Source organism: Cheilinus undulatus, linkage group 24 (genome assembly GCF_018320785.1).
Source record: "Cheilinus undulatus linkage group 24, ASM1832078v1, whole genome shotgun sequence".
NCBI lineage: Eukaryota > Metazoa > Chordata > Actinopteri > Labriformes > Labridae > Cheilinus > Cheilinus undulatus.
The window spans coordinates 21161451-21184052 of NC_054888.1; the positions used below are offsets into that span (position 1 = coordinate 21161451).

Below are 22602 nucleotides of genomic sequence, written 5' to 3' on the forward strand. Positions count from 1 at the left end.
TCTATCCCTGCTTTCTTCTAGTTTATCATCCTCATCTTGCTCTCTATCCCTGCTTTCTTCTAGTTTATATCCTCATCTTGCTCTCTATCCCTGCTTTCTTCTAGTTTATATCCTCATCTTGCTCTCTATCCCTGCTTTCTTCTAGTTTATATCCTCATCTTGCTCTCTATCCCTGCTTTCTTCTAGTTTATCATTCTCATCTTGCTCTCTATCCCTGCTTTCTTCTCCTTTATCATCCTCCTCTTGCTCTCTATCACAGCCTTCCTCTAGTTTGTCATTTTCCTTTTGCTCTCTATCCCTGCTTTCTTCTAGTTTATCATCCTCATCTTGCTCTCTATCCCTGCTTTCTTCTAGTTTATATCCTCATCTTGCTCTCTATCCCTGCTTTCTTCTAGTTTATATCCTCATCTTGCTCTCTATCCCTGCTTTCTTCTAGTTTATATCCTCATCTTGCTCTCTATCCCTGCTTTCTTCTAGTTTATCATTCTCATCTTGCTCTCTATCCCTGCTTTCTTCTCCTTTATCATCCTCCTCTTGCTCTCTATCACAGCCTTCCTCTAGTTTGTCATTTTCCTTTTGCTCTCTATCCCTGCTTTCTTCTAGTTTATCATCCTCATCTTGCTCTCTATCCCTGCTTTCTTCTAGTTTATATCCTCATCTTGCTCTCTATCCCTGCTTTCTTCTAGTTTATATCCTCATCTTGCTCTCTATCCCTGCTTTCTTCTAGTTTATATCCTCATCTTGCTCTCTATCCCTGCTTTCTTCTAGTTTTTCTTCTCCTCTATCCCCCTTCCTTTTTCCTTTCTTACAGGCTTTGCTCTCCCCTGCAGGGCGATGGGTGGACTTTACCACAGTGACATTTTTAAAGGGAAGAGCAGGGCCCCTCAGTATTTAAATCCCAGGCTTCTTAAGGGCCCCAGCCAACTGTGGGCCTGGGTCATCAGTACATGGATGTAGTCTCACTGACATGACTAGTTGTTTTCCCACTAGTATGTCGGTTTGTGCTCTGTGCATGGACTGTGTGCAGAGAGGGTGTGTTTACGTCCATGCTATGGATATACGTGTGTGTGCTGATTAGATGATTATTTCTAGATGAGATAAGAGGCTGAAATAGAGACTCTGTTGACTGTTCAGGTAATCACTCACACATACTCAGTCATGCCACGCTACACCAGATTGCATTACCTGTCCCTTTTCATAGTCATAATGAGATCATGGAAACCTTAAACGGACGCACCGAGGGACAGGGAACAGAGATGGAGAAATACAACGCTGAAAAGAAAACTACAGGAAAATTATGAAAAAAAATTATCACCTGTACCTGAATCAAAAAGAAGAGGCAAGTAGCCAAAAAAGAAAAACCTAGAAAATCTAAAAATATTTTTCTATGACACATTTCTCTACATGTATTTTCATCATAGATGTTAGAGTAAGGAAAAGGTCCAGTAATGGATATGTAGAGAGAAAAAAACGACAGATGTATAGAAACAGGGGTAAATCTGGCAGCTGTCGGCTCTCTGTAAATGTTTCCAAACAGACTAGGCTCAGGTATCAGAGCAGGTAACAGGAGATCAAACAGACCACACCTATGACCCAGGTATTAGCCCGATCCCTCTGCTTCACATGCACACAGCAAACAGTGGATGTGTGGAAGTGAACAGCCTGTTGTACTTTATGCAGCATCTTCATCTAACTTTGTGGGCGCTATCGTACACCTGGCACAAAGCGTTTTGGTGTGCAGCGCAGCTGTCATTCCTATCCTCCACCTGAATAATTTTAACAAATGAATGTATGCTCCTGTTTGCACCCATTGGTGTTTTGCCTTAAAATGAGGCGTGGTCAGGCCCAAAGATGAAGTAAACAGCGCACTTTAAACCACATAGAACATAGTCTAAAGTCTATGGCATAGTGGGATATTTAGAGGATGCAGTAGAAAGATGGATGTTTAGAGCATTCAGGAAGTATTCAGACCCCCATCATGGTACAGCCTGATGCTACAGTCATTTAAATTCATTTTTTCTCTCATTAATTTAAACTTTGTACTCGATCATGACCAAGTGAAAACAGAATTTTAGAAATTTTCCACATGTATTAAAAAAAGCCCAAATTGAACTGCATGTCGATCCTCCTTGCAATGTTACTTATCATGTAAAATAAGAAAAAAAATTGCCTTTCTTGCAGTTGGTGGCACACTAGCAAAACACGTGATACACATTTAAATATAGACTTAGATATGTAGAGGGACAGACTGTAACCATGTGAGATTTAATGCAGATCAAAGGTTTCTTATAAAAGTTACAGTCACTTCCTGTGAAACGGCGTGATAAATTAATTGCCAGTGAAGAAATGTCCCATTCCTGCCACTTCCTGTTGCCAGTAGGGGTACTACATCAAAACAATGAAATTAACCTTTGAATATGTAGAGGGGCACACCTTGATTGTATATGTGAAGTTTAAAGGCAATCAGATGTTTGATATGAGAGGCGAACATACTTCCTGTCAAATTGGCGAGATACTGAAATACTTACCATCGCCAGTGAGACATCCTTCAATAAAGCATATCTGTGTTGTGGCCAATTATTGAGGCCTTCCTTTCAAAATCAGAGCTCAGTAGCTGAAGCATAAAAAGAGGAATGAAGATGTGACCCACATGTGCCACTTCCTGTTGCCAGTAGGGAGTGCTTTGATGGGATGTTTACATGTGAGCATGTTCAGTGTGATATTGTTGTCTTGCACGAAAGAGCAGAAGATCACAGAATATTGTTTTTTAAAGTTAGAATAGGTTAAAGTCATTTGTCTCATCAAAAAATGCCTTATTTTGAAACTGAGAGACAGCTGGTGGACTTCCTGTTGGGTTTTGCGCATCGGTCCAAGAGTTTTTTTTTCGTTTAGTCATGACACAAATGTGTACTGCCCCCCAGTCTCATATTTGGTTGCACAAATCCACCTAAATACAAAAATTTCCACTACGTAAGTATTCAGTTGATTAGCTACTGCTGCTAACCAGAAAGGCCACTTTTAACAGCTTTTCTCCCTCATGATGTGAAATTCTTTTATTAAACCAAAATAGTGGTTTGACTGTCTGATAGATACACTTAAGGGAATATATTGTTTAATCACTCATCTACACCCAGAAAGAAGCATTAAAAGGTTTTTAAACTTAAGTTGTGGATGACTTTACATCCAGCGGTTTGCGTTCAACAGTTTGACTGTTCCAGGCTGTGGCCTATGAGCTTCTACATGCCGACATCGTTGTCAGAAGCTCTTTCTTCATGTTTAAAGCATCCTCACAGGTGCTGGTGGGAATGGACTTGTACTCTGAAGGCATCATTACGCAGCACCATCTTCATGACGGTAATTAAAGCAATACCGTGGCTGTTCTTTAATGACCCCAGAATACGATATTACCTCCCATTCCTAGGTCCGACTAGTCCCAAATAAGTAGGAGTAATCAAAACATGCAAACCAACTGAGGTTAGGACACATGACCGATCAGTTTAAGCAGGTAGCCCTGTGGTAATGGAGACATTTGTCCGGCTAAAATGACGCCGAGCCATAGCCTAACTCTGTAAACACTGACACCAGGAGGTGGGACTCTTTGGTCACAGAGTGTGGGGCAGAAAACCGGCTCCAGTCTACGCTGTTTTCTGCCACCAATCACTCCGTTTCGTTGCCTTTATCTACCCAACACTGTGTCCTGTAGGTCTAGCTTTGAACAGATTGATGTTAGGCTCGTTTCAGGTCAAACAAAGGATCTTCAAGGTCCCCCAGACCCCTGAAAACATGCCACTGCACCGCCCACACGCTGTGATTGACAGGTGATGTCGAGGAAGTGCAGCACTCTAAAAATAAACCAGCAGCATCTTGAAAATGAGCAGTTTCATCTTTAATCTCCAGGAAGACGAACCTGCCAAAAAGTGGAGCAGTGATGGATTTGAGACGAGGTTCTCGGCTCCTCCACGCTTCATTATGCAGCTTATTCTCATCACACTGCCCTCGGTGAACGGCTGACGCAACAGTCAGCAAGATCACTCCTTCACTCCCCTCCTCTTCCTCCTACTCTTTCCTCTTTTACTCCTCCATTACTCCCCCTAATTCTGCCCCTTTTACCCTCAACTTTCTCACCCTCTTGCCTCACTTCTTCCTCTCTTTTTTAACTTTGCCTTTTTACTTTTATCTGCTTTTACTCCATCCTTTCTCTTCTCTTTTCCTCTTCTTTCCTGCTAAAAATCAATTCCTCGCTCTTTTTTCCAACATTCAGATCTTGTTCTCCCAATTTTTCCGTAGTTTGTCGTTGCGTGTCGTCTTTATACTATTAAATCTGCCTTTATTTCCTCTTCTGCCTCCATACCTTGTAAAACTTGTTTGCTCTCTTTCTTTCTGACTTGATCACATTTTCACAAATCTGTCCATTTCAATCCTTTTCATCCCTCTCTTGCTTACAGCATTACTTCCACTTTTTCAACTGTCTTTTCTTGAACTGTAATGAATTTCCAGTACTTATTCTCCTTTTCTTCTCTCCTTTCCCATCATTTTGTCTTTTGTTTGTGTGTTTTTCTCTTTTTATTTCCCTTCGTCCTGGGCCTTTTTGCCTTTATACATCCCTACCTTATGTTATTGATGTCAGTAGCGATGCTATTGATGCTCCAGTGACTGGATTCTGCTAATATCAGCCTGCATAAGTATTACATTCATAATCTACACATGCATCTCGAATAATTAGAATATCATCCCCTCATTTATGCTGCAGAAATGCTGAAAATGATGCTCATTTATGCGCTCAGTGCTTGGTCGGAGCTCCTTTTGCACAAATTACTGCGTCTATGAGACGTGGCATGGAGGCGCTCAGTCCGTGGCACTGCTGGGTTGCCCTGGTAGCAGCCTTCAGCTCGTCTAGTTTGTTGAGTCTGGTGTCCTTGGATTCTGGGCCTCTCTGATCCTCCTCCAGACTCTGGGACCCTGATTTACAAATTAAATCAAACCATTTTGTTTCTTTCATCAGAAAACATTACTTTGGACCGCTGAGTAATGGTGCAGTTCTTTTTCGCTTCAGCCCATGTGAGAAGCTTTAGATCATTGATACTTAACATATTTGGGGCTCTTATATGTCTTCATTTGAAATATTATTGCTCCAAAAAACCTTAAAATGGAAACTTTGACCTCAGAGATGATCCATTGCAAGTCACTTTAATCAGTTTGTTTCCCACGCTTACACAGTAGGCTCAAACTGCCTAACTGGGTTGTCAACCTTTATTTTTTGTCTAATTCCATTGCCCTTATTTGCAATCTTTTGTCACTTTAATTCAATTTTTACTGCTTTTAGCCCATTTTTGCCACTTCTTTTTGTCACTTTTTGCCCATTTTGCCATTTTTATCCAGATCTTACCCAATTTTGCCACTTTTATCCTGCTTTTTGCAGTTTTTTGCCCCTTTTTTGCTTTTTTGTCACTTTTCGGCCATTTAATGATAATGATAAATGATAATACATTTTATTTATAAAGTGCTTTTCATTGAAACTAAAAGACACTATACAATCATTTAAGCTGTCTTTTGAAATTGCATGCCAATTTTTGCCCATTTTAGTCACTTTTCACTCATTTTTTGCCACATTTTTGTCCCTTTTTGACAGTTTTGCCACATCTAACTCATTTTTTTGTCACTTCTCACCCTTTTTGCCACTTTACTCCCAGTGTTTCCCATTTCATGCCTATTTTGCCCCTTTTCCATGATTTATGTCCATTTTTTGACCATTTTTGCCACCTTTAACCAATTTTTACTGCCTCTATAACCTAACCTTGCAAAGCAGATGGATTTGCCCGTTTCCGTGTTTCTCACCGGTGGCTAGAAAGTGACAGGACCAATCAGCATTGAGGGGCGGTATTTCGGGTGCGTCGGAATCATGACATAAGCAAGCAGCAACAAGAGGCCTGTGCAATTATGGCAGAAGAGATTAGCATGGATGCTGCTATAGCGCCAGTTTTATCAGAACTTGACATTTCTACGTTAAAAGAAGAACAAAGAACAGCGGTGAGTTGTTTTCTTTTCAAAAACAACAAAAGTCGTGTAGTGACATGTCTACAGTTGCCATGGTTCACGTTATGCAGTTCTCTATAGAGTTTACTCCTCGGTAGCGGCTACGTCACGTGTTTTGTTACTCTGCTTGGCCCGTAAAGATGTGACACACAGAATCTCATCCAAACATCCTCCGAGTTTTTTTTCAAAGCCTCTGCCCTTTCCCAAGCGCTGTCCATGAGTGATTCACCAGCTGGATGTGTAAAACACATCCATCTGGTGTGTCAGGTTAACTTTAAACCATTTTTGCCACTTTTCACCTCTTAGATTGTGGCTCTAGCAGATGTATTTTTCAACAATTTGGCACTTTGTTTAAGCAGGGTTGAGTACCGCAGCTTTAGATATATATGGGATTTTTTTTTTTCCTGGATTGACCGGTTAGTTTGGCACGGTGTAAAAGCTCATACGAACTCCTGTCGGCTTTAAAACAGGGGTCTTGGTTCACTTCCAAACAAACCCTGGTGCGGTTCGTTTGAGGTGTGAAAGCAAAGCAGGCCAACTTGTGAACCAAAGACAGGAAGTGGCATAAAACGTAATGATTTACAGTTATGTAAATTAATACACTTAAATGCATGTCGGTATATCACTCGTCGTCTGTGTAACCGTGGCAACACGTCGTAGTCTCTCGCCCTCATTTTGCCTCCCCTTTCTCTTCTGTACTGATTCATTGCTCTCATGTTAAGAACCACAGCTGCTTCGCTGTCGGCTCACAACATCATATCTTGTTGCAGGACACTCCTGGTACCTTGTCATCCTCTGTGCAGCCTCTTTTCTTCTTACTCTTCCAGAGAAAAAACCCTTGTGCCATTGAGGATTGCACACATGTTTAAGAGGCTATTTTGCAAAGGCATGAGTGTGATGTGCCTTGAGACTTTGGCTTGATTTTCGGTGTGCCTGGGCAAAATAAAGTTTGACAACCACTGATCTAGAGTATATGGAAATTTTACTTTCTAAAATAAAACACAGGAAAAATGCATTCCTACGTGGCTTTCAAATTTTTAGGCTGCACCCGAGTTTGTCTTGTCTAGTCATGCCTCAAACATGCATTTTAACAACACTTCCTAATATCCATGCCTGTTAATAGTGTGTCATGTCCTCTGATCCAGCTTACAGAGTCAGGATCAGTGTATCTGGGTTGCCAGATTGTCTTTTCATCCTTCCTTTACCTGCTCCTTTTTTCATAATAATTGTCCTACTGCCCTCTCTTTTCTCCAGTCTCTCTTTTTTATTACCTTATTATTCCTTTCTTCTCTTTTTCTGACCTTCAAAACATTTCAGACACTTTCTTCTTTCATCTTTCACTCCTGCAGTTTTATTCCTTTTACTTGTCTTTGTTCTGTCTTCATGTTTTCTTTATCTTCTCCCTTAGCTCCCACTCTTCTTACTTTTTCTGTTTTTACTTTTTCATCACTTTTTTCTCAGATCCTTTCCATCGCTTATTCTCACATCCATCTTTTCCACATAAACCTCTCCTTCCTGTCGCCTTCCTTCCCTTCTTTCTTAAACTCTTCCTCTCCATCTTTTGCTTTTATTTTCCTCCGTACTTTTTTTTTCTCTTAGGGAATGTGTGATGAGCCTGCGGCTAATCCCATCCCCAAAGCACCTTAGCAACGCTCGCTAAGGGAATTTGGAGGGAGCTACACACAAAAAACCACGCACACAGCCACACAGCCCCAGCGAGCAGCCCTCTGTTGGCAGCCGTTGGCTTCAGGATGCACTAATACATCTTCAAATGTGCTTTTTAAAGCGTTTGGAGCGGCTCTGTTGTCGGGCGATAACTCCCCGCCGGTTAAAGGATGGATGCTCCCGCTCGTCCTCCCTCTGTCTTTTCTCATCCTTCCACATCCCTCGCTTCCTCCTCTTCTCCGACCGAGCTGTCGACTTTAAAGAAAACAAGAAAAAGTTTGTGTTAGACAAAGGGAGCATTGTTGTAAAGTTTCCTCCTGACCATGTTTGACACGAGTGTCGAGTCTGAAAGCCGGTTTCACCTGCTGCTCCTCTTTCACACTGCACCATAGTCTTTGAATTCTCATGTTTACCTTTAAAAGCTCACCTTGCTGTTGGTTTTAAACATCCTAATGAATGAGTTGTACATTTTTAGTATTTTCATGTGAGTAAAAGCTAAAGCAGCGTCACTTTCTGTCTAATCAACCATTTTTACTGCTTATATCCCCGAATTTACTGATAACTCTGTTGTTGTTAGTTGGCTGACAACTTTGACAACTTCAGAGAATGGTCCATATTAGGAGCTGATTGGGAGATTTAAGCGTTTATAAAGATTTTACCCAGGAGGCCACTCTTCACATCCTGTATGTAATGAAATAATGCTGATGTAATCCAGCTGTACGTCCTGCTGGGGCTGCAGAGTGCTGGGACTGATCCCAGCTGTCGAGATGTGGGGTACCTCCTGGACCGGTCGACAGTCAGTCACAGGGCTGACATAGAGAGACAAACACTCACATTTAAGGGCAATTTAGAGTCACCTGTTAATTCACTGAGTATGCAATCTGAGTTTCCTCCAACAGTGGCTGTCTCATCAAGCTTTGACAAGGCTTTAAAAGACTTTCAGATTTTTTCCTGCAAGATGTATAGAGTCAGCAGCGTTATATATAACTGTGTCATCAGTGTAGAAATGGACATAAGGGTTTATTAAGGAAAAGATATATTGTTGATATCAGTGGTGAATAAAAAGCGACCTAAAATTGACCCTTTGGAACACACAGCTAGCTAGTTTAACAGACTGCTATCTCACTGCTACCTCCTGAACCAGACGTTTTATTATCAAATCAAATACTGTTTGATATTTAACCCTTAAGAGATCTTAGGGACATTTTGTGCCATTCAGTTTTTTTTTTTTTTTTTTCAAGCCATTTTAGCTGTGTTGAACAAATATAGCTCAAATTTGCCAGACAATATCCATTCAAAATGTTATTTAGAACTGTAGTCTCAGTCCCTTAAATTAGTCTAAAATGGCTAAACTGCAAAAAACCTGACACATTTGTTGCTAAGGACCAAAAATGTCCCATTGAAAAACCATTGAAAAAGACATTTTTTATCCCACATTTAACTTAATAAAAAGGCATGAATTCCTTTATGTCAAGATTTCATTTTGGATTACAAGCTTTCAATTTTTAGTTTTCATATTTGTCCACTAGATGGCACTGCTTTTTCCCACTTAAAACAATTTTTTGCTGTTTTCTGCATGGCTGCCTTGCTACTGAAATGATAAGTGTGTGACTATTGATTTTGTTTAATGGTGAGTGTGTGTGTGTATTTCATTTAAGTTTTTAATGATTTTTTTCTATTGAAAACAGTGAAGTTGAATTAACATATTGGCCTTTAAAAGGTTAAAATCCCAAAAATAGAATTATAAATAGTTGATATGCATATTTTATACTGAAGTTGTTTTTAAAGATCGACTAGTTTAAAGTGGAAAAGATATTAATCAATGATGTTTCTACAGAACATTTTTGCCCTTAGGACCTCGAGTGTAAAGAAGTGCAAAGAAATTAATAATAATAATTATTATTATTATAATAATGATAATTAAAACAATAATAATGACGCATGAAAATCAATGTTGCTGCAATCATTGACCCTTCTTTGGCCCTGATAATAATAATAATCAAATACTCCTTGAAATGTATTTTAGAGGCATTGTTTTATTTTTTATTTTTATCTTTTCAATAAAAACTGTGGAGTTTTGCAAACATGCTGGCCTTTCAAGGGTTAAAACCCCTAAAAATATACAGTAAATATTTGATGTGTATTTCAGGCTGAAATAGTTTAAAAGTTTGACTAATTTAAAATGGGGAAAAAATACTAATAAATAATATTTTAACAGCTAATTTTAGGAAGAGTACATTTTTGTCCTGAAGACCACGAGTGTGAGTTTTTATCTCACACTATTATCTGACACTGCAAAAAACCAAACAAACCAAAAAAAAAGAATAATACTCTCAATATTCCTTTAAATTTATTATATTGAAATTATTTTGATTATTATTGTTTATTTTATTTGATAAAAACAGTGGACTCTTGTGAACATACAGGAGTTAAAATCCTCCAAAAATATCATTAATATTTGATATGTGTATTTCAGGCTGAAGTCATTTTAAAAGACTGAGCCGTTTAAAGCACAAAAAATACGAATAAATGTGATTTTTAAAGCAGTTTTTGGTAAGTTTAAATTTTTCGTCCTTAGGGACAAATTCGTCAGGATTTTAAAGAAACTCTTAAGTTTGAAAGTTTGATACACTCAAATTCGTAAAGCTTCATGGACATGAAAACTTAAACTTGTGCATGTAAGTGAAAGAAAGAAGGGATTTTGTCAGAGTAAGGGATTTTTTAAAATTCATGTTATTATTATAACAACAAAAATAAAGGGAGACACATGTGGAGGCTTCTGCTGAGGTCAGCTCAGGTTTACACCCAGAGTTATTCGTGTTTACATCACTGACTCATTTCTTCTTTGTCTTTACTTGCTTATTTTGCACAGCGCCATGGGCTACGTATCCCAGCATGCACTGCACAAAAACCTGATATTGTTCCCCCTCTAAATGTGTGCACTTTTATAAAAACTGAACTTTCAGGGACAAACCAGGTTAAAAAAAGTAAAAAAATAAAAACGGTTCCATTGAAATTGGGTGTAATGACAGTAAACAGATTAAGCTGTATAGGTGATAAGATTAGTGTGTGTTTTAATGTGTGTGTTTATGTGTGTGCGCTCGGCGTACTCTGAGGCTATAATGAGAATCTGTAAATACCCTCAGACTGAATCCCTCTCCATGTTTAATCTGAGTCCACAACTATGAGCTGCCAACACAGATCATCCTCCTGTACACACACACAACACAACACAACACACACATTAAACACACACACATGCGTAGACGTACACCTACACACAACGAACGGGGGGATAATTCAATATTCAACATCCACAAATGACAGAGACAGGAAAAGCAGCATGTATAGATGAAACCATATGCAACGACACACACTCGCTAATACACACTCAGTGGCAGGCCTATGGAAGTGGATCAAGGAGGTGGGTGTCTGTAGGAATCTTGAGCCAGGCTATCGCTAACAAGCATGCTCCCCTCTCTCTCCTTTATGCACTAAATCCTTCCACTCCATGCCGGAGATTAGCATATTGTTTTACCCAACACACATGCTCTGTGATTCACCAGCTCTTCAACTGCATGGCCCAAATGGAGCTGTAGTCAGTCTGGTCACTGGTGGGAATATTCACTCTGATGATGATGAAGTTAAACTCAATAATGCCGTGTTTAACATCAGTTAGTGAAGTCGCTCTGCAGGACAGAAGAAGTTTGATGCTCTTTGTAAATGTAAGCAAAAACTACAGTTATAACTAGGGCTGAACAATTCACAGAAATAATCGAATTGCATTTTTTTCCCCAATATCGTGATTGCAATTAGTAGGTTCTTTATTTGACGTATTATTTGACAAATATGGACAGATACATTTATGACAATGTGTTCTGAAACAATGACATTATTTCAGAAGCAAATAAATCCATAGTAGCATGAATCTGTATCTGAGGGTGTGACGAGCTTTAAGCTGTAAAGGAGGAGGCTGGGGTGGAGGAGGGGAAGCTTTTCCAGCAGCAGCAGTGTGGTGTATTAGCATTAATACAAGCAGGGATTAGTGAGAAAGACGTCATATCTAAATGGATCACTGTGATTGGCTGTGAAAGTTGGAAGGCGATGATGGCCCTCAGCTACGGTGTCCTGCGTGAACTAATGCTTGACACCAAAATGCGTCCACAAGTCAGACTTAAAAGTCGCTTGAGCCTCAAACACTTCAGTCCCCATAGACTGAGCCTCCCTCGTAGCATCCGCCATTATCAGAGGTGTCAGGTACGAATACTTCGTTACCTTACTTAAGTACTAGTACTTTACTGGAGTAATTATTTTTCAGCCTACTTTTTACTTCTACTCTTTACAATTTCAAGCAATTATCTGTACTTTCTACTCCTTACATTTTAAAAATAGCCTCATTACTCCTATTTCATTTCAGCTTGTTTTCATTCCGGCTTGTCATCGTTCAAAAAAACAAAAATAAAAAAACCCCCAAAACCTATCCAGATAAATCGCACCATCCAAATAGAGTGAATTTGACTGTGGTTGGATGAGAAGTATAAACATAATACCATTCCAACACCCTATTAGTTTGTATGCGATCCATCACACCTGCACACCTAACACAAACCAGGTCACACTCCAGCAAGGAAATAGCAGACGTATGTAGCCTAGTACAAAGATATCTGTGGCAGAGACTCAGTGGACTAATAAAGGAATATCTTATCTCACCTTATGTCCCAACTAAGCACCAGCGAGGAGGTTGGTAGTACACATATATGGTTCTTGAATGTATTTGCATTTTACTAAAATGTGTTCATTTTCAAGGACATAAATGTGGCTGAAACAGGTGCATCCCAAATTTTTCAACATTAACATTTTAATATAACGTTATAGTCATTATGGCCTTTAGAAAAATGTTTTTTGGGGGAGTTGGGGTAGTGCACTATAGGCCCCTGTGGCACGGCCTGAGCTTTTGTCCTTGATGTCCTTTTTTCCCCTTACATTACTTTTATTTTTATACTTTAAGTAGTTTTGAAACCAGTACTTTTACACTTTTACTTAAGTAAAAAGCTTGAGTTGATACTTCAATTTCTACAGAAGTCTTTTTAAACCCTAGTATCTATACTTCTACCTGAGTAATGAATGTGAATACTTTTGACACCTCTGACCATTTTTGCACTGTTAGATCACGTTGAGTGCAGCACAGAGCAGTGTTAATTTCGTCGACTAAAACTATGACTAAAAATGTTGGTCGACAGCCTTTTCTTCCATGACAAAAACTAGACAAAAACTAACAAAAATAGATCTGTGATGACTAAAACTGACAAAAACTAAGTTTAGTTTTCATCAAGACGACTAAAACTAGATTAAATTGTCATTTAGTTTTCATCTGACATTCCAAATTTGTAATATTTCTCAACTCAAAATAGTCAAATGAACACCGATCAATTCTTCTCCTGATGGCTGTTAACTGATGACTGCTTTTTCAATTGTTGATTTAAAGAATAATAATTATTAAATAATTTATTTTCTGTATTAATGTTCATTTGGGAGTAAGAGGGGTGAATATATAATGAGCAGAGACATCAATTACCCATCACTAACTGATTTCACTCACATATTTCTGACTTTCAGCTTGGATTGGGCATTATCTGTTTTTTTTTAAATACCGTCTTACTCGTCTTAACGTCCCAAATTCTATCGGGGTAAATGGTATTACAGTCAGGTGTCCAAAACAAACCCCCCAACACATTATATAGGCACTTGTTCACATGCATGTGCAAGCATTCTGAGCAGAACGCCTCTATAGGCGCCTCATTTAAACCTTACCAAAGGGCTTCATCTCAGTGCTTATAGGGCAACGCCTACAGGAAGTGATTCACAGTCAAAGCACTGTTCTCACATGCAGTAGATGTATGAAACAGTCTATCTGGGAAACCTCCCATGTAAGACATGGACGAACGCGAGGCACAAGGAGGTAGTAGGCATGCTCAGCTCTGGTGAGTAGCATAAGCTCAGCAGTAGGGCGCTGTTGGTGGATAAAACTCATGCTGAGGACGATAGGGAGAAGAGAAGAAACATCTCCACCAATAGGAGCTTTCAGTGTGGCTCTTAATAATGACTGAAAATAAAGGAATGTGGTAAAGCTCTGAAAACACTGTTGCTACATTCTAGCTACATCCAAGCTAATCACTACAGCAGCAGCAGCTAATGTTCTGCCTTCCAGATCGGTCAGGTCCGTTTAGACCTGACAACCATTTCAGATTGGAGCTTTGCCAGATGGATTTTCCTGATGACTGACATGGAATCTGGACAGTCCATCTGCTTAGTAAGGTTAGTTTGCACACTGATGCCTGAGCTTTGGTCCATCATTTTGGAAGGATTTTGCAGGCTTTGGCTGCCGGTTATATGCTCTTGCATTGCAAAATAGAGTCAAAAACACAGAGGCATTCTGGGTGGAAAAAAAAAAAAAAAAACGCTCCAAAAATGTTTGATATTGTTGATTTTGTGGCCCATTTATCAAAAACTCACTAAATCCCACAGAGAAACTGTACCCATATTACACTGTATAGCCTAGCTTACTGTCCGGTATGACCAGAGTCCTTCTTTTTTTTTTTTTTTTTTGATGTATTTTTGGGCTTTTTGTGCCTTTATTGACAGAGGAGGACAGTGGATAGAGTTGAAAACAGGGACCCCCAGCAAGTCCTCTTTAAAGGAGCAGTGCTCATTAAAATCACTGGAGGCTAATGCCACTTTTACTGCAAGGTACCTCATACAACTCAACTTCAAAAATACTGAAATATCCCTTTAAAAGACGTTGCACCTCCTGGAATGAGAAAATTGCAGAGGGTCATGTCGGTTTTCATTAAAATTTATATTGTCTGCACAAGTCTCCATTATGAGAGTTATGTCATAAATTATTAGCAACATTTTCCCTTAAGTCAGCCTTTTTCAACATGCATGTATTAAAGTGTTTCCTACCTACATAGTTTAAGGCCAAATGACCCTGTCTTTGCATGCATTACTTGTTCCAAGTGCTTGCAAATTTTCCTCGTTCTGCATTTAAACGTCTGATTTATGATCAAATATAAATGTTTGGATGTCAGAGAAACCCTCGGCAGGATAAAGCATGAGTATTTACATTAAACTCAGAATTTAAAGGCTTTGAAAGATGGATTTTTTTGTAGTTTCAGCCCAGAAAGTGTCACATTTCTGTTCAAATCACACTCTGAGGTCTCCGCGTTCAAACATCACTAAATAATGACTTCCCCTGGCCTGATGACTGGCACTAATTGAGACCTGTGTTTTTTGCTCCTGGAGCTGATTTGAGGTTGCGCAGAGGTAAAGCACGTCTCACCTGCAGCTTGTAAATGACAGCGTTCGTCCTCGGCTGAGGTGAGAGAGAGAGCCAGCGGTTCAGCGGCCTCTGGACCTGCAGGAGACCTTTTAACTGCGGTGATTACCTGAGCTGCGGCTCCAGGTATAATCACGTTAGCGTTTCCTGCCCTCTCTTATTTTTCTTTATTCTGCAGAGAGGCTGAAGCCTGGAGAAGCAGCAGGCGCGTGGTGTTGGAGGTAATTGGTTTGAGGAGACCTCACTTCTGCTCCTGCATTTATAATCACTTCAGAGAAAAACGCTGCAGCTTTATGAGCTCTCATTGTCCTGGATTAAGGCTCTGAACTGATATTAACCACACTTTAGGGAGTACCACATGCTTTTTTTACCTGGGCAGGATATCTTTACTCAATATTAATGATAGACATGGACAGTTTCAGCAGGAATACCTCAGAGGAAGCTCTCAAACACATTCATGGTGGGTCCTTTTATCAGCGACATCAGAACATTGAGTGCATGCTATAAATAAAAATACCAGGCTTTTTAAGATGCAGAGTGAGATCTATATGATAATACAACTTTAGAATTATTCCCTATTTTCTGTTGGTTTTTCTGTTAGGAAAAAAAGGATGTATTATGGATTAAAAAGGAAATAGAAAATAAAAAAGTAAATTTTTGATTGCACAAGGTTCAGATGACCTCTGATGTTTCCACTGAGCTGTCTGTGAGTGAAATGAGACATTAAGGTGCAGTGGTGGACTTATTTTACATCACTGTGGCTGCAGGGAGACCCTTAACCAAAGGGGACAATAAAGCATGAAACTATCACGAGTTAAAAAAATGCACTTAATATTGACTTTAATGAAGCTTGATTAATGCTGACAGTTCTAATTCAAACTAACCAAAACATTGTCTAGTGCCAAGTGTGGATTCAGTGCCAGAACTTGGCATTTTGACGAGTTTCCTGGTTTTTTTTTTGTTTGTTTGTTTGTTTGTTTTTTAACAGAACAGAAATTATACAATCTTGGTTCCAAGGACTTTTTTTCTTAAAAGCTGTGTTATCAGAACGGCTATGATTTGACTTTCACTAGACTCATTGTAGTTTAAACACCTGTATCTGGAATGTCCACTCACTGGTTGATCAGTATTCCTGGCTACCGTGAAGTCAAAAGAACACTCCAAGCTACTCAGAGAAAATGTTCACCAAAAGGCATGTGGGAGACTCCGTGGTCAAGTGGTCTGATGAGACGAAAATGGAGCTTTTTGGCCGGAAGACAAGTAGCCAAACACACCACACTGTGGAGCACGGTGGTGGCAGCATCGTGCTGTGGGGATGCTTCTCAGCAACCAGCCCTGGAAGACTTCTAAAGGAAGAGGATAAATGAATGCGTCTTGGCAGAAGATTTATTTTCCAGCAAGACAATGACCTGAAGCGTACAGAGAAAGCTTAAAGCAAGGGTGTCAAACTCAAGGCCCGGGGGCAAAATCCGGCCTGTGGTACAGTTATTCCCGGCCCGTAAGATCATATCATATTATTATAACTGACCCTACGATATGAGGTCTGCAGATTTCTTTCAGTATAAAAATGTAAATTTAACGTTGATGATATCAAATATTCTTAAGTCAAAAAAATGTGAAAAAATATAAAGAGTAAAGATAATTAGATCAAAAGAAAAGTGGGATTCATTTGTATTTTCATTTCATATTTTCAATTTTGTATCGCACTATTATGACTTCTATCTGTTATTTGGACTTTTATCTTATGTTTCGACCTTTTATATTTATTATTTTGACTTTTTATCCCATATTTTGAACTTTAAGATTTATTATATGGACTTTTAGCTAATATTTTGGCTTTTTTCAAATTCATTATTTTTGTTTTTTATTCCATATTTGACCTTTTACATTTATTATTTAGACTTTGAGATAATATTTTGGCTTTTTTCAAATTATTATTTTGATTTTTTATCCCATATTTTGAACTTTTACTTTTATTATTTGGACTTTTAGATAATTTCAAGCCTTTCTCAATTTTAATATTTTGATTTTTGATCTGATAGTTTGACCTTTTACATTTGTTATTTGGACTTTTAGGTAATATTTAGGCTTCTTCAATTTATTATTTGGACTTTTAATCCCATAGTTTGACCGTTTACATTTATTATTTGGACTTTAGATAATATCAAGCCTTTCTCAATTTCTAATTTTGATTTTTTATCTCATGTTTTGAACTTTTACATTTATTATTTGGACTTTTAGATAATATTTAGACTTTTTCAATTTATTGTTTTGATTTTTTATCTCATATTTTGACATGGTCAATTTATTATTTTGACTTTTGTCTAATATTTTGGCTTTTTCTATTTATAATTTACTTTTTATCTCATATTTTGACCTTTTACATTCACAATTTTAAATTTCAAGTTATATTTTGGCTTTAATAACATAATTGTGACTTTGTTTTTTATACATTTGCCCATTAAAAGCATTATCTTAACATCTAATTTCATGTTTTGACCTTTTACATGAATAAGTTTAAATCTTTATCCCAGATTTTGAGCCTTTTAACTTATCATTTTGACTTTTTAAATCTCAAAAATATTCATCATCTGTGCTTATTTTTTCCCCATTATTTATTACCGGTAAAAATGAGTTTGACAGTTTGATTTAATGTGGACCCTTTAAGGCCCTCAGGTTAGACCTTAATTCAGAATCCGGCCCCTGCTGTGATTGAGTTTGACACCGCTGGTTTAAAGAAAACAAGGTGAATGTTCTGGAGTGGCCGAGTCAAAGGTCAGACCTCGATCCAGTAAAAATTTGTGACTGGGCTGTTCACATCTGATCCTTGTACAACCTGACAGAGCTTGAGCAGTTTTGCAAAGAAGAATGGAGGAAAATGACATTGTCCAGACCTGTCCACACAGGCTCAGAGCTGTGATTTCAGCCATAGATGACGACTAAATACTGACTGGAAGGGAGTGAATATTCATGCAGTCACTTATTTTACATTACAGGGTTTTTTGTCAAAAAAGCCAAATTATGTTGATCATAATTGATCTATAAAACCAGTAAAAGGGGATGAATACATTTCATAGGCACTGTAAACATTTAACTCTAAGTTTGTAAAAGCAGCAGGTAAATAATCCTTCACTCTAAGTATTTCAGTGTTTTAGTACGCTTTAGACAACCAAACTTAAACCTCCGTGTTTGACTGTGACATGGAGGAGTGATCACACAAAAGCAAAGAGAAACATGCCGTCAAACCTTCTGTGGTTAAACCTTTAATAAGCAGAGAAACGACAAACTTTGAGGAGTGAAATCTTCATTAAACACGGCTCATACAGAAAAAATAAAAACCCTAATCTGAAGTGAAATGCCTCTCCTTGTGGTTCTCAGCGAGGCATCCTTGTTGGAGGTGGGCGGGGCTCCCCGGTGCCCGTCTAATTGAGCAGACGGTGTGTGATGATTATAGGCCCCCGGGGAGATCCAGGGGGTACTCCCTAATTGATTGTCATGAAAGGCTCTAATTGAATTGAGCAGCATGGTGGAACAACACACTGAGCAGGACGTTTGATGCCCGCTGACTCTGAGAGAAAAAAAGGACTGGAAGGAGTTTATAAGAGAGGAATTAAAGAAGTTTCTACAACTTCAGGAAAAGTGAGGCGATTTATACTGGAATACAGCAAGAAAGTCAAATATCATGAAAATGTTTTTTTCTCTGAATGAGAAGATTCAATGAGGAAACTCTGCAGACATTTACGGTCTAAAAACATTTGACTTTTTAAACTGAAACATGCCTGAAGGGTCCAGTTTTGCTGTAAAGTTGCATGTCATTACCAGGGTTAGCATTGAGCTTAAAGGAAGATTGATATGTTCTCCTAAATCAAACCATTGTTTGGTTCAGATATGTGCTGATAAGAAAACTTTTTTACAGAACATAAAAGCAGGAAAGCAACACTTGAGGATAATTTAGAAATGCATGGGTTTGTCCAGCAGAGGGCAGTCTGATCTGCGATCATCTCAGCAAGAGGCAGAGCATCGTCACCGCTGGAATGGTCAACAGTTGGAAAAAAAAATGGCATTCTTTCAGGCAAAGTTGTTCTTTTGCAGAAGCTAATTTTCTAAGAATGTTTGCAGAACTATCTTAATGCAACGTGATGACACAACCTGCGCAAAAGAATCTTCTTTCTTTGCTAATTTTTCTGCAGCTAATGCTCCCCTTTTTCTTTGTGTTGCAGCTGCTGAGTACAGCGTTGTGAGATTGCAGATCTGCAGGAGAATCGTGAGTACATCATATAGCATTGTAGAGAAATAGCACCCCCTCCTGGAGTGTAATGCAACAGTCACCACAGAGTCCCTAGCTACTGAATATATTTTTTGTTTTTAATGAACAGTTGCAAGAAAAATGGCAGTGTTTCAGTACCAAAATGTAAGAGACATCAACCAAACTTTTGTATCTTTTCTTGATAAAAATTTTGATGGTGTAGGATTTTTTGGTAATCAGAAACGTTAAAATTAGCCATCACAGGATGCCCAAGACTTGTGTTTTTGTTGCAGTGGCATTGAGAAGAGAAAGGTGCTGCAAATATATTGGTGCAATTTGGACAGTGTAACCTTCTCTACTATGTCTACAACCTGATTTCCAAAAAAGTTGGGGCACTGTGTTAAATGTAAATAAAAACAGTAAACAATGATTGTTGCATCGGATAAACCCATATTTTATTATGTTTAGATAAAACATAAACAACATATCTAATGTTGAAACTGAGTCATTTTACCATTTCATGAAAAATATATGAGCTCATTTTGAATTTTCTGGCAGCAACACATCTCAAAAAAGTTGGGACAAGGCCGTGCTTACCATTGTGTAGCAATGGTCTTGTATGCAGGCAGGCCAGTTCAGCTACCAGACTCTTTTCCTGTGAAGCCATGCTGTTGTGATGGATGTGGTTTTGCTGAAATCGTCAGTGCTTTCCCTGAAAGAGACTTTGTTATTCAAAGTCTTTTACGTCAAGGAACTTTTTTCTGAATTTGTTGCACAATTTTTGGTCACAGTTCTTTGCAGATTGGTGAACCCGTCTCTGTCTTTACCTCTGAAAGACTCTGCCTCTCCACTCCTCCAGCTGTTTTTCATTAGTGCCACTTACTTTTCCAGCCTTTTTTGGCCTCGTCCCGACTTTTTTGAGATGTCTTGCTGCCGTAATTCAAAATGAGCTCATATTTTTCATGACACGGTAAAATCTCCCAGTTTTAACATCTGTTATGTGGTATTTGAATAAATATTAGTTTATGAGATTTGAAAACCATTGCATTCTTCTTTATTAACATTTACACAGCGTCCCAACTTTTTTGGAATCAGGGTCGTATTTGCAAGACATATCACTGAAACGTTTTCATCTTTAAGAGAAAGAAAAGGACTAAAGAAATGTATTTGACATCCTCTTTTCTCCTGTTGCAGCTGCTGATGAGAGTGATGTGTCGGCAGAAGAATGGTGAGGACGTTTCTGTTTTCATGCACACAATAATCCTCGCCTTTCTGGGTTTACGAGCCGGCAATCTGCTACACATTTACCTCGTCTATCCTACAGACTCTGATTAGTACTTTTTATTTATCAATAGTATGGCTTCCCTTGGACAGAGTTTGCTAAAAGTAAATAGAGGAAGAGCAGTGAAGGATGGAAAAGAATTTAAGGTTTATGCCACAGCTGCCCTAAATTAACAGCATTAATAATTACCAGAATCATTAATCTTTGACTGAAATGATATTTTTAATGCTAAAATATAATTATTATTGCTATTATTGATTAATTTCTGACTTCTCAGAGAAGCCCAATGAGCCGGCTCCAAATTAGGTTTGAAAAGGTGCATTAATTCCTCATTCCTGTTCAAAACGGTAAAACATCGAGAGCTTAAAAAAATGAAAGAGTCCACGTTAAAACTCTTCATGATGCTGGATGGTCTCTGAGACAAACAGGGAATGACAGGAAGTGTCCTCTCAGTGTGGTCAAGGACGCTTTGGAGTCAATACTTTAAAAATGAGCCAAGGAAGAGGCAGGAAGTGAAAGTTAACTGGTGGATGTCAGACACCTTCAGGTTTTATGGACTAGAGCCTGGCAGGGGTCATCAAATATGTTTGTACAAAGACCAGCTTTATTTTTAGCAGACACTTTGGAGGCCGGACTTTCAGAGGAACTAATACGAACAATTTGGTCTAATTAAGAAATTATCCTCAAAATATTTGTATTTTCTTTCAGATTTAACCTTTAGCACTGAGCGCACCTTTACTGCAGCCTGCCACAAGGGGGCGATTGAGATATTTTTGCCACATTTTTCTTGGCCTGTTTTGCTTCCCAATGCTAGCTTTGATGCTAACATGCTGTGTTAGATTGGTGGAAAATCTGTGCAGGAAACAGGTGCTGATTCTTATGCATGGATATTGCACTCTTGAAAAAATTACAACAAAAAAGACCAAAAAAAAAAAAAAAAAAAAAACTTCTAAAAAAATTGATGTAAAAAAAAAAAACACGAAAAAAAAAGGTGGGAAAAAAATGATGGGGAAAAAAAGATGAGAAGATTTACCAAAAATTAAGATAAAAACAAAAAAAAACCACACACACATAAAATGAAGGAAAAAATGACCCCAAATCACAGAAAAACATAAAAAATGAGCAGCAAGATTGAAGCTGCTATCAAGGCCAAAGGAGACCGTAGAAAATATTCAGTTTCTATGATAGGTGGTATGATAAACTTGATGAGCACTAAACACTTTTATTTACAACCAGCACACATTTTTATAGTGACTTTGAATGGATACACTCAATATTTACTCTCCATATTACAAGAATATCAAGTTTCAAAAGCTGCAAAAACAGCTTCCTTACTGTTTTGTGTTAATTTTGGCAGTTATTTTTAATTTTAGTCTTAGTTTTAGTCTTTAAATGAAATGCATTTTAGTTTTTGTCACATTTTAGTCATTTCTATCCTTTTTACTTTTAGTTTAGTTTTAGTTGAAGAAAACTCAAAACATTTTAGTCTAGTTTTACTCCATAAAAGTCCTCACATTTTAGTCTTTACTTTTAGTCCAAGCATTTATTTTCTTGCCTAAATCTGGTACCAAATCATGGTAGTGTGTTCTCTGCACCCTGACAAACCTGGGGTCCCTGCTTTCTACAGCTGAGAGGCAGAATAGATACAGTTGCATTGTTTTTTGACAGATTTACCCACAGTGGAGAAATATCACGGATTTTGAATGTCCGATGAAAAACTAAATTACATTTTAGTTTATTTTTAGTCATCTTGATGAAAACTAAACTTAATTTTTGTCAGTTTTAGTCATCACTGATCTATTTTTGTTAAGTCTCAGTCTAGTTTTTGTCATGGAAAAAAGGCTGTTGACGAACATTTTTAGTCATAGTTTTAGTTGATGAAATTAACACTGACCACAACACATAACAACAATGACTGTTGTCCTGGTCAGTGGTTTTGGTGAGATATTTGGTAATTCCATTTTAATTCTGCTTAAATCTGTTTTGAATCTCATTTGTTGCTAATTTCCCTTCATATTTTTTAACAACTTTTAACAATCA

The 22602-nt window shown here is 38.2% G+C and overlaps 1 long non-coding RNA gene across 1 annotated transcript in view; it reads left to right on the forward strand.

The window, feature by feature from the left end:
- LOC121506497 overlaps positions 1-22602 on the forward strand; it is a 50528-nt gene that overhangs the window by 17427 nt on the left and 10499 nt on the right. Inside the window, exons 2-3 of the long non-coding RNA XR_005991660.1 lie at positions 19255-19298; positions 20475-20508. This is a non-coding gene — a long non-coding RNA (uncharacterized LOC121506497). The remainder of the gene's footprint in view (positions 1-19254; positions 19299-20474; positions 20509-22602) is intronic.